Raw genomic sequence first — 7,562 nt, 5'->3', positions numbered from 1 at the left:
TGAGATCAAAGATCTAGGATAGTTGCAGTTTCCTAGATCAAAAAAGAGCAATCTTTATTTCTCAAAGGAGGTATATTCTAGATCTCTTAAAAGACACGGATATGATAGTTTGGAAATTGAAAACAATCACAAGTTACAAATAGGGGATGGAGGGACAGTTGATTAAGAGAGATATTAGAGGTCGGTTAGAAGACTCATTTATCTATGTCCTCTAGACCAGACATAACATATTCAATCAACTTGGTGAGTCAGTTCATGCATGATCCTCGATATCCTCATATGCAAGCTATCTTCACGTTTTACAGTATCTGAAGTCGGCTCTAGGGAAATGTTTGCTTTCCTCTAAATATGATCACCTCTGGATACTCATAGGGACAATCTATACTTGGAAAAGTAAGAAACAAAGTTTAGTTGCAAGATCAAGTGTGCAAGTAGAATATAGAGCTGTGGTCTAGGGGATTTATGAGTTTTTTTTTTTTTTGTTACAAAAGTTACTGGAAGAATTGAAATTGTCTGAAAAAAGAAAGTTTTTCCCAATACCGCAACAACAAAGTTGCAATTGGTATACTCAAAATCCTGTTCAACATGTCCGCACAAAATATATTAAAATTCATCGGCACTTCATCAAAGAGAAAGTTACTAGTGGAACGAGTTTTCTTCATGTACCGTTATAAAAACAAGTATGGAATGCACTTACAAAATGCCTTAGCGAAAGGACTTTTCATACTTTGGTTTGTAAATTGGGGGATGTGTGACATGTTTGCTCCAACTTGAGGCGGAGTGTCGAGTGTGTTAATTAATTAGCATGATTTTAAAAGACTTTATTTTTTCTTTTTCTAGCGTAATTATAGGTATAACATATGTCCTCTTATTTTAATTACTTACTAGTGCATGTAGCCCGTGCTACGTCCGGGCCCAAAACTAACATTAAAATTAAATTAATAATCACTTTTTAATTTTTCATACTCTTTGTGATATTAAGTTATTAAAAGAGTAGTTCAACATTTTTTGTGAACTTCTAAAAAACTAAATCATAATACGAAAGTATTTGAAGTTAAGGAAGAACATTTTTTATTTTATTTTAGACTTTCTTTTTATTTTTAAAAAATGCATGATATGAAAACTCTTCTCTTTTTAATTTCATTGAAAGTTTTTGAATAATTTTCAATAATCTAAATTTAAATTTACCATATGTTTGATTAATTAATGTTGGCAAGTCAACTGTTGCAAAAAGATTTTTCGGTGTTCGAGAAATTTTGATACGATTTTCAACATCAACTAAATAAATTGATAGTGGTTAAGTTACTTTATATATGCAAAATGGGCAATAAAACGATGCATCACAAAATAGCATTTTGCTGACAAAGCTAATTATCTATTTACAATTTTTCTTCTTTATTTTGCTTTATTTCATTAGGTATTTCATCATTTATTGAAATTTATCTGTCAACTAACTTTGAAACTCAAAACAAATAGGTTGGTCCTTTCTTTCTACTAGACATTCCAAGAAAAAAGAAAAAAAATACTAAGCTCCCGTTAATAAAGGAACAACCCAGTGCGCAAGGCAAACAGGGTCAGGAGAAGAGTCGCACCCAAAGAGTGTAATGTAGATAATTTGTCACGACCCAGCCCCGTGGGCCGCGACTGGTGCCCTACTTGGACACCCAAACAGACTTACATACCGGATCGACATATCAAAGACTTAATCAAACTTAACATACATTAATTTAAGCAAATACTGGAAGCAAATATCGTCTAAAGCGGTCGTCCGTACAGAAACATCATATCCAAATCCGATAGATTGGCGGAAATACACATCGCCAGATATATACACATATACAGACAAATGGGCCGTTTTGGCCATAATAGCAAACAGGACCGCATTAAGACGCAGATCATAATCACAAACGAACAAACATGACCCATGATCCACAAATATGACTACAGGCCTCTACAAACCATAACAGAAACATATGACGGGACAGGGCCCCGCCGTACCCAAATAGTCACATATATACAGAATATGCATAACAGAAGATATGTACCAAAAATATGAGCTCCGGATAAAAAAGGAGTACTCCACGTGACAAAATATGTATCCTATACCGGAGGATCACCAAAACGAACGTCTGTACCTGCGGGCATGAAACGCAGCCCCCGAAGAAAGGGGGTCAGTACGAAATATGTACTGAGTATGCAAAATATGAAATACAGAAATCCGAATCAAAACCGAAGTGAGGAGTACAGATTATGGATACAGAATGAGTATATCAAAATCTGTGCAGAAAATATATGTATATATATCATGCAAATAAAAATCATGCAGAAGGCTCAGGAACGTGGCCGCCACTCCGACGCTGGCGCCACAACACATCATACTCCAGAAGATTTCATATCTCCGTACAATCCCCGAACATATCGTATCATCGTACATATCACAACACCAGAACATACCATATGCCATATCACATCATAACGCCGTATATAGGCGGTACCCGACCCTATGGCGAGGTCTCGGGAACCGAAACACATCATACTGCCGAGTATCACATAGTGCGCAAGAACACAAAACCGGCTCGGGATCCGGCGAACGATATCATAGTAGTAGGCACGAGCGGAGTAGTGCGAAAACCATATGCATATACATAATTAAATTCCGACACTCGACGAATAAATACATATATATATATACTGATATCAGAAGGCTCAAAGTAAGTATCGAGTCCATCGGAATTAGTATACAAAAGTTACGAACTTTCGAAAAACACATCATAAGTCATTTTCTGAAAATTTAGTATCTTTCATATTGAGGAACTATCAAATAACATTATAGAGTACTTCAAACGGAGCCTTAGGATCATATGCACATATCCAAAATATACATATCCAAACTTAGGCCATATCAAAATATTTTTCGAACCACATCCGGAAACGTATCAGCTAGTGCTCCAAACATAATAGGCATGTGTCAAGTCATATAGAATAATTCATGGAAATCAAAGACATAGGTCATCCTAGTGGCTCTAGGAGTAGAATATTTCTTTAGAGCATACATATATGTCATTCGTTTATTGCATAAAGGTCATGCCAAAAAGGAAGAACGGTAAGCTTTACATACCTCGATCGCTCACTACCAAATCTTGATCCCTCGCCAAACAAATCCCGACTCAAGTCTCGGGCTCTCCAATATCTACAATAATATCATCAATTACCCAAAAATTAGCTACTAGTACTTAGAATTTTTAATTCTAATTAGTATTTATCTACCGAAATTTCGGCAGCACCTCCCCTGTAAATTCAACATCCCCGAGAATTAAACTCGGCCAAATTCATCAACAACCATACCAACAATACCAACACCCAAACCAATAACATCAAAAACCAATTTAAAACGCATTCCACATTAGTAACCTTCCTTTCCAACATAATTCATCAACATTCAATTCAATCACGAATTTTCAAGCCGATATCGATTCTTACATATCCACTATCAATTCAAGATCATTCAAGTGAAATTCAAACGCATTTCATACCATTTTACAAAGTATACAAAAAAAATCCTCCAAGACTAGAATTCATCCGAAATCTCCACCCTTCGGCACAACATTCACAACACATTTTTCATCTTCCCATTTCATCAACAACAACCACAATTTACACCTTAACAATTCCATTTCCATAATTACATAAATCTACAATAAAATCACAAAATTTCCTATAACAACTTAACAACAATTTTCATGCCAACTTAAACTAGAATTCTTCCATTTGCATAAAAAGGCCATTACAACACAATTAACATAATAAATAAAATTTGATCATTCCTCTCCATCAACACCCATTTTCGGCCACACATACACATACCCATGATACAAAATTTTCATACTCTACGTTCATTCCCACATACTACAACATATATATAAAATTCTTCCAAGCTAAAAAAAGTAGAATCCTTACCTTTTCCAAATTCTCCACTTTGTAAAAAAAGTACTTTCTTACCTCAAAATTTATACCACGTTGAAGAGGGTTCCGGGCTTAGTAGGAATTCACAAGAGATGAATTTTTGAGCCAAAGATTTGAGCCCAACATTTTTTTTTATTTTTTTTTTATAGAGGCCGAATGCCCCTCTCTTTTGCTCTAATTTTTTTGTGTTCTTGAAAGTTCTACTAAGATGAAGAATAAATGGTCCCCCTTCCTTTAATATACATGGGTTTTACTTTATGTATGGGCTTGGACCATGTAGTTGGCCGGCCACCCCATAGTTATTGGGCCCTTCTTTACTTTTTTTTTTTTTCATTTCATTTAGGCCCAAATTGTTGCGGGTCTTATTTTAAAATTCCCGAAACTAGTTTCTCGAATTTTCCATTTTGCCCTTGACCTTCCTCCATATTTTCACGTCAACATTTTTCATAAAACAACACATATATTAAATAAAAAAAATTAATTTGGCCTTATTTCTTACAAGTCAAAGTTATTTCGAATTTTTCCGAATATGCGAAAATACGGGATATAACATAATCTATCTTAATACAAGTTATGACTGCTCCAGTTAATTTTATTAACTACCCTAAAGTTATTATTTTCAATAGCAAGCTCTTCATATGTATAAGAACTCAATAAATTATTTATAAAACTGTACCTGATTAAAAAGAATTATTTACAGTAATGCTTAAACTCTAAAAATTCCGGAGTAGCGCCACAATCAATACCGATAAAATCAATAACGTTCGAGCTTAGAATAGAAGAATAAAATCTATAAACACACTTGTAAATATCTGTGTTAGTGAAACTCATTTCACAAGATGGAATCATGAAGCAGTGAATACATACAATATCTAACGTGTCGTGGTACGTAGATTTATTATGGCATAGTGCAATATGTGGCTTGATTTTATTCTTTTATTAAAGATAAATATTTCCTCTGTCTCATCTCATCTAACTTTTTTTAATTTTTTTAAAATATTTGAATTAGCTATGTTGACTTGTGTATATTTAAATCGTTTAAACAAAATTTACATATTTAAACACTATATGAAAAATACATAAATCATTCACTATTTTATTTCTTCAATAGTTGCACTCCAACATGAATCGTTATATGTTTTAAAATTATCTTTTTGTTGACAAAAAGCTTATAAAAGTGGCAACTGAAGAAATATTAATGAAATTATTTGTTTATTCATGTGGAAAATAGTGACTAGAACATCAGTACATTTTCTTATCTACCGAATTGTGTGATGGCAACTAAAAAAATATTAAGCTATTCCCTTTGTCCCAACTTATATGTCATACTTTTTTTTTTGCTTGTCAGAAAAAGAATGTTACCTTTTTATAATAAAAATAATTTAATTTTAAATTCTTTTTTTATTATTAATGAAATAATTTATAACCACATACATAATTAAAATTTATTTTAAACCACAAATTTGTAAAGTTTTTTTTCTTTCTTAAATTTTATATATCAAAAAAAAAAAAGTGCCATAAGTTGAGACGGAAAAATTAATTAAGAGGGGCAACATAAAAGAGGAAAACGTGAAATAAGGATAAAACAAAATTGTAAAGTGGACAACACATGTCCATCCTTAAATGTGCATGCAACGTCCAACAGTAGTTTATGTGAGACTCCTCTCAACTTGTGACAAGTGGAAAATGAGTCCCACTGCATTAGTTTATCAGTAGAACTTTTCAATCGCGTGACTTCTTTCTTCCCTGCAAAATTAAAACCATCTCATCCAATAGAATTTTGTCAACACGTCTGGTAATTTGCTGGCAGAACCTCCTTTTTTTATTTTATTTTGTTCTTTTCTCTATATTAGAACACACAATCTCACATTCACACTCACATACACATGCTCCTCTTGCCAAAATCCATTCATGTTCAATTAATTAAAATAAAATAAAAAACTCGTAACTATGTTAGCTCCTCTCCGTCAAATGCCAACCAAAGCCCCAACCATTATCCACCTTAGTTGATGTTTGCAAACTAAAAACTCCGAAACAATATGAAACTCCACGGATATTGCACTGTGTTTTCAAGATTATTCAAAAAGTTCGATTGAAACAATTAAAAATAAAAGAGAGTTAAAGTTGTTTGTACGTCCATATCAGGAAAAGCATGAGAAGATGATCAAGTGCCGATTATGAAATCGAAAAATTAAAGAAAATTTCATTAACTATATATAGAGTAATTTCATAATTTCTATGTATGTATAATCTTTCTCAAAAAACACTATGTATAATCTTTCTCAAAAAACACTTTCTATGTATGTATAAATCTATATATACACAATATATTTTTGTATTATTAACAAATAAAAAATCTGTAAATAAAAAGAAAAGAAATAGTTTAACTTTCTTTGTCTGTGATTCTCAAATATTGCCATAAGATACTGTAAGATATTTGATTCGTTTAAGGTTGAACTTGACTGGAGTTTTGCCGGGTGGAGGGTGGGGTTTGAGGTGGAGGAGTAGTTTCAGAGAAAGGGAAACAAGAATAGGCTTGTGGGAGAAATTTCGTCCATTTTGGGGCCCACAATTTCACTTATTAGTCCCTTATATAAGTATGACGTGTCATGTCTCACACATGATAAAATTTCTCCTCCAGATGTCCAAGTAACTCTACAAAAAATGCACGCTCCTCAAGAAAACCAATCTAGGAAATGCCAAAAATAACCCCGTGAGGACTTCAAAAAACAATCCTCATTCTCTCTTATATATAGTAGTGTGGTCGTTTTAAGAACCGATACTCTATTTTGCGTATCGTATATTCCAGAAGTTCCGTAATAATTATTTTGATTTGCTTGCAAATTTTGAAATTTAACGGATATCATTTGGTTCACTTTGGAAGAAGGTTTCGTTTTGAAAATTCCGTTATTTAATTACTCAGATTAATTGCTCACTTTGGGAAAATGTGCTCTGATTGGCAACCTGAAGTTTTCTTTGGATTTGTTATTATTTATGACCTGTAGAAATTGACGGAACTAATTTTAGAGTTCATTTGGTTGGTTTTTGACAATTAAGTCAGTTTTAGTATTTAATATGCTTATTTATGGTGAAAAGATGGTCACGGAAGAAATAAGAACCGGATCGGAAATTTGATGGCTCCATTAGCTTCATATCGATGCTTATGACTTGCAGGGATATGTGGCACGATTCTCGAGACTTTCGGGTGAGTTTTGGGTAAGGAAAAAGGAAGTTTTGGAAATCTTTAAATTAAGAATGAAAATGGTTGACCAAAGTCAACATCGAGGTAAATGAGTCTTTTTCGAAGCTTCGTCGATTCCATTAGGTTCGGAATGTGATTTATGACTTAGTCGAGTCGTCGGTTCGGGTCCCGAGAGGTTCGGGTGTGATTTAGGTGGTTGGTTGAGAAACTAGCTTTGAGATAATTTGGAGTTGACCATGGTCAACATCGGGTCAAGACGATCCTGTTTGGATGTTTTGAGAGTTCGAACAGGCCGTATGATGGATTTGGACTTGTTCACAAATTTTGGTTAGATTCCAATAAGTTTCGGATGGGTTTGGGTTGTATGGTGTTTGTTTTTTATTTCGACGTCGTTTAA

At 33.5% G+C, this 7,562-nt stretch overlaps 1 long non-coding RNA gene across 1 annotated transcript; it reads right to left on the bottom strand.

Moving 5' to 3' along the window:
- Window positions 1-1,585: 1,585 nt before the first annotated feature.
- LOC132599646 (uncharacterized) lies at window positions 1,586-4,182 on the bottom strand. Its single transcript, XR_009566914.1, has 3 exons — window positions 4,000-4,182; window positions 3,119-3,190; window positions 1,586-2,135 (listed from the first exon to the last, which is right to left on the bottom strand). It is a non-coding gene; the product is annotated as an uncharacterized LOC132599646 (long non-coding RNA).
- Between the last annotated feature and the right edge of the window lie 3,380 nt (window positions 4,183-7,562).

The sequence above is a fragment of the Lycium barbarum genome, chromosome 6 (genome assembly GCF_019175385.1).
Source record: "Lycium barbarum isolate Lr01 chromosome 6, ASM1917538v2, whole genome shotgun sequence".
Taxonomy (NCBI): domain Eukaryota; kingdom Viridiplantae; phylum Streptophyta; class Magnoliopsida; order Solanales; family Solanaceae; genus Lycium; species Lycium barbarum.
Note: the sequence above shows the minus strand (reverse complement) of the source record. Positions and strands in the feature narration are given on the sequence as shown.